We start from the raw sequence: 6,129 nt of genomic DNA, 5'->3' as shown, positions 1-6,129 counted from the left end.
TACCTTACATCTCCAAGGCATAAAAATAGTAAGTAGGCAAAAGCTGCATTTCCTCTAAGAAACTGCCCACAGATTACAGGATTTGGGGATAGCAAGTGAGCGGGAAAGGCACAAGTAGGTCAGGCATGGATTGGAGTACAGTGGTATCACGCATCAGTCACCACATTTACAAAAGAGAATCAATCTTTTTCTTAAAGCTATATTCCCTCTCAGTTACATTATTAAAAAAAAAACAAACCACAAACAACCCCAACAACCGCCCTCAAAAAAAACCAAACAACACTCCCCCATACACAAAAAACCCAAAAAAACCCAAACCAACAAAAAAAACCAAACCACACCATACATCCCACAACAGGTATCTCAGAGAGAGCAGAGGCTCCCAGGTGACCACAACCTCAAGGTGCTCTCCCCTTTCCACCCCAACCACTCCATCACACATTTATTCATCTTGATTAAGCAGGCTACAAACCACAATATACTGGCACCTACAATTGCATGTGGGAGGTCAGTAGCTGTATGGGTCTCTCATCTGCTCTTGTCTTCCTAAAAAAATGGCTGCTCAAAGCTGAGCTTCAAAACAGCAGACACAAGGCAGCTCTTACTGCAAGGCCAAACAGCCATTCCATCCTACTTTTATGTATTAAATTTGGGCTGTTGATAGAGTGAAAGTCAGTATTTAAATGTATCTTGCACAATGCAAGGGACCAGTGCTGCTCAACACCTCAACAAGTGCTCTGGAGTAGTGAACATTCATCAGGTTTACAGATGACACCACCCTGGAGACACCAACTGGTATGCTCATGTGCAGGACTGTCACTCAGATGGACCAAGACAGGATGCAGGAATGGGCCGAGAGGACCCTTATGGGATTTTGCAAGGACAAACTCCTTCACCTGTAAAGAAAAAATTCCTACGACTTTACAGCCTGGGGACTGCTGGGCTGGAACAGCACAATACCACAGGGACAGTGAGAAATGAAAGGTTTGGTTTGTTTGTTTTTCACAAATGTGTCAGAACAATTATAGTTCTAAAGTCAAGCTATTTAAGTGTATAGAAAATATTTTTCTAACATGATAGAAAATATTTTTCTAACATGATAAAAAAACCCACCACCTCTAATTCTAGGTTTGACCACAGAAATGTTTGCCATTTTCCCCATCTTCTGAACAGCACACATGATATATTTCTTTAAACCAAATTTTATTATTTTCAGTCGACTCAGTGATGCAGTTTTGCTATAAGTATCCAATAGTGTATTTGAGCATACAGTCTTCTGTGAATTGTTTACACCAGTCTTTCTGGCAGTTTTCTTATTTCAGATTCCAAGGGGTCAGATTCACTGCTTGAGAGCACAGAGAAAAGTAGGTCAGATTGTGCATCCTGTCATTAATAAATACCAGCTTAAATGCTGCAAATTCACTTATTGGTAGTCAAATAGCATACAAATAGTAAAAGTTTGAAAGCATTTATTTCTACAATGACTAAAATAAACACCAAAGACACACCAATCCCAACTGTTAGGCAGTTTCTACAGACTTGGGAGAAACCAAGGTAAAACCCTCTGAGAGAAGAATGGAGTGATACTCCTGAATACTCAGAGATGGAGATAATTACAAAACTACGACCTGTCTTCAGGAAGTCATTAAAAAGTTACAGCTCTGTTCACTTGAGATACTGCAGGGGCCAATTTCATTAAGAATCAGCCTTCCATCGCCATTTACAGTTCAGTACTAGCAGAGTATCACATAATTAGAGCCTTTCTGTTTCATTACACAGCCTGCAGACGGTGCTCATCAGAATTAGAGATCAGGCTGGGACACTCAGCCAGTGCAGATGCCAATTTCCTGAGCCAGAAACATCATTCCCTGCTTGCCCTGAGCCACAGGCAGGCAGAAACAGCACATTCAGTAGTCAAAGCTGCTAAATAGCCTGTGCTTACAAAAACCAACAGTGACTGAGGACAGACAACTGTGTGGATGGAAAGGACACCAAGAGAAACCTGGAGAATTCAGCCCACACTTGCTGGAAGGTCTTCCTCCCTGGGAGAAAGCCATGCAGCATTAGGAAGCTGCCTTGGCAGGCAAAGAGGCACCAGAGTATCCCAAAACAGCCTGCTGTAACTCCATCATCAAAATTAGTTGGCTAAGAGGAGAAGCCACATTGCTGGGCACCTTTCATTGGGTCAGCCCTGAATTCAGTGATAGGAATGGATTTCCTATTTCTTAAACCATGGCTCACTTTCTCTCCAAATCTTTATTTTCACTCAGACATGGAAAAACTAAGTAGCATCCATCTCCACGAGGGCAGAGACATGGCAAGACATATTACAAAACCCCAAAGACAAAATTAACATAAAAAATTTACATTGTTTTTTTAACATTACTTTTCCTTGACTTCTACATTCAAAATTAAAGTTCCTGAACAGAAAATGCCATGGGAAGATTAACAGAACAAAAACAACCAAAAACAACCAACCAAACAAAACCTAACCACCCAGAATTAAAAAAAAAACAAAAAAGGGCAATTAAATTTTAAAATCATTGCTGGAAGTGAATATACAAAATCTTGCTTCTGTATGTTATCTATATTTTTAAAATATTTAAAACTCTGAAATGGGAAGCAAGATACATTTGATTCAGACTCTGGAGCCACATCTATAAATAGCTGTTTTCCCTTAAACTTTTACACAGTTTAATATCTTGGATCTGATTCACATCAGTAAGTACATATTTTATCTCTACAGCAGATTTGAAGCTGTAAAACATTGATCTATAGGTGCAGTTTAACTCACCTCTCTGTACACAGAAAAGTGTTTTATAGTTGTGGCATGTGTTCTATCCTTGCCTGCAATAGTCCTTTTTAAAATGAGTGCTTGCAATAAAAATTACCTCTGTGCTAGACAGAGCAGTGATTTGCATTGATTCAGAGTGACAAGGTGGAGACTTTGCCACCAGTGCTTTGCCTCAGGATGAAAATCACAGAAATATTTCTGGGAAATTTAAGGTTGGCATAAACCATCATCAATAACCCAGATGTTTTGATCTGACAGTATTTGTGAATCTTGTGGTAAATTCATTTTACCCCTGTGCCCATCAAAGTACATCAATATCCATCACCCCAGTAGCAAGCTGCTATTTGTACCTTTTTATATGGGGTCACAAAACCACTGCTTTTGAACAGAGCCTGACTAAGAATTGATCCAATTTTTCTTCTTTTAGAAACTTCCCATTTATTTTCCAAGTCACAGGTACTAAGTGAAGAGTGAAGACTACTTCTGTATGATCAGATCCTTTCCAGCAAACAAAGAGTACACTCTGACAAGAACATCTACTCCACGTTGTTATGTATCAAGCAGTGTGAAATCTTTAACTGAGAACACAATCTTACCTCACAATTATATCTTCATTTTAGATCTTACTTTTTCAATTTAAACCCAGGGTTTAAATTTCAAGGCGCAAACCCTACAGGTAGTAAAACAGGCACTAAATGGAGAGATAACCAGTTATGCTTAACACAAACTTCAATTTCAGAAGTGGAGAACAACAGCTGCCTCTGAAAGTCTAGAAGGAAATCAAGTTAAATTTGAGAAACACACAGAGGTACTGCTGGCTAAACTTCAGAAGCCAATTGTGCTTCGGCTGCCAGCTTTAAACTTCTTCGAAAGTAACAAGTGATCTCAGAAAAGGGAAGAAAGAGGTAAAATGTCCATAAATATCTGAGGGGTGGGTGCCAAGATGAAGGTACCAGCCTCTTTTTGGTGGTACCCAGGAACAATGGGTACAAGCTAGGACACAGGAGGTTCCACCTCAGCACGAGGAGACACTGCTTTACAGTGAAGGTGATGGAGCACTGGAACAAGCTGCCCAGAGAGGCTGTGGAGTCGCCTTCTCTGAAGACTTTAAAAACCAGCCTGGATGTGTTTGGCAGGGGTGTTGGACTCGATCTCCAGAGGTCCATTCCAACCCCTGACATTCTGTGGTGTTTGCAAAATACAGTATAAAAGTAAAAATCTGCTTTGACCAAAGTCCTTTGCTACCTTAGAAGCCAATGTACAGACAAGGTATTTAACTGGTATTTAAAAACAGCCAACTGCAATGTTACAATGTACTTGTAGTTCTATAGCCAAACGTAAGCTGCAGATGATTACAACACATGAGTAGCAAGTATTATAAATCCTTTGATCCATTTGGAGAACATACTGAGCAAAGAGCTCAAATCCAGATGACTAAATCTTGGTCCTCATCCTTTTTTTACTATTATTATTCCCTTCCCCCCCCCTTTTATCAGCTTCTATATCTGTATTTTCTCCTGCTTCTAATCCCCTGATGTCACTGTGCCTACAGGGCACACATTAATTCTGTCTTTAAACTGTGATGAATTAAGTAGCTTTTTATCCTGCTATAATTCCATTCCGCCAATATTATACAGTCAAAAACCTCAATTCAGCACTAATCAATCTGATCCTCCAGCAAAAATCTTTCACGATCATTAACATCTTCAGAAACTACATGTCATTCCATGTTTTTCTGTTCCATATTGAAGACAGCTGTGGACAAATTCCAGTCACATATTCTACTCCAATACACAAAGACACAGCTTATCAGCTCTCCTGAAGGTACTCTGAACATCTTGGTGTCCCCCTCTTCAACCATGCTGAAGTCACTGAATTTTTTTTCCACATCAGGCAAGTCACTCAACACATAACAGTATTTCCTCCCTTTTCCTTCACTGAAGTGGTCAGGAAATACTTATTGCTTGTTCTGTGTTCCGTAGCAAATACGTTTTCCTTCTTCAAAAATTACAAATTCAAGCTGCATTTTGCACAGGATTCCCTGAGAAAGAGCATTATCCTTGGACACAAAAATAATTGATCAAAACTAAATATATGCAACTGACTTCTAGTTATTGGGTAACCTTTCAGCATCACAATTGGTATTTTCACTAAAAAAAAAAATTGCCACAGCACTATCAAATTTTCACATTTTCTTTCTTCTCATAGGCAAGTCCAAATATCAAGCTCGCAGGAAACCAAACCAAAACAGAACTGCTGCATCAAGAGGATGATTCTTCCCCTTTATTCTGCTCTTGTCAGACCTCACCTTGAATACTGCATCCAGGTCTGGTGTCCCCATCATAAGAAGGACACAGAGCTGTTGCAGTGAGTCCAGACAAGAGCCACAAAGACGATCCAAGGGCTGGAACACCTCTGCTATGAGGACAGGCTGAGGGAGCTGGGGTTGTTCAGCCTAGAGAAGACTCCAGAGGGACTTTAGAGTTGCCTTCCAATACCTGCAGGATCCTACAGGAAGGCTGGAGAGGAACTTTCTATAATGGTTTCTAGTGACAGGATGAGGGGGAATGGCTTTAAGCTAAGGGAAAGTAGGTTTAGACTGGATCTTAGGAAGTAGTTCTTCAGTATGAGGGTAGTGAGACTCTGGAATAGGCGGCCCAGGGAGGTTATAGATGCCTCCTCCCTGGAGGATGTTCAAGGCTGGACGAGACCTTGAAAAGTTGAAAGGTGTCCCCGCCCATGGCAGGGAGGTTGGTAAAGATCTCAAAGATCCCTTTCAACCTAAGCCATTCTATGATGTGAGTTTCTCAAGAACATTTCTGTCAAACAACTGTCAGAAACTGCAATTAACTACTGCTTCTGCCCCACTCAAAGTATGGAGTGGATAAGTGAGTTCCTTACAGATCTATTAACTCACATTAGAGACACACCTCAGAAGGAAGACATAATTATTGTCTTTGCATACAGTTTACTAAATGCAGTATTCATTTTCTGAGTACAGATACGTGGATGCAAGAGTTGGGGGAAAGAATTCCATTTGCACTTCATGTTACTGTTGTTCTGTAAAGGTTGAAATTTCTGCAGCTTCACCTGTCAAAATTCAGTGTACTCATTGTACATTGCCTATATTTCCTCATCTTTTTTAGAGGAAGAACAATAAATCTGTAACCCTCTTGTTTTCATAAACACACTCACATGTTTTCGAGGAAACGAGCCCTTGAAGGCCTACACATTTTAAATACAAAGGAAGTTATTTGAGAGAAAAAGACACCTACTACTGCCAGACAGGCACTGCAAGATGACAATATTAGCAAAATCAAGAGAATGGACTCTTG

This window comes from Indicator indicator, chromosome 8, assembly GCF_027791375.1.
Source record: "Indicator indicator isolate 239-I01 chromosome 8, UM_Iind_1.1, whole genome shotgun sequence".
In the NCBI taxonomy this organism is placed as follows: Eukaryota; Metazoa; Chordata; class Aves; order Piciformes; family Indicatoridae; genus Indicator; species Indicator indicator.
The sequence above is the reverse complement of the archived record's forward strand: the minus strand, read 5'-3'. Positions refer to the sequence as shown.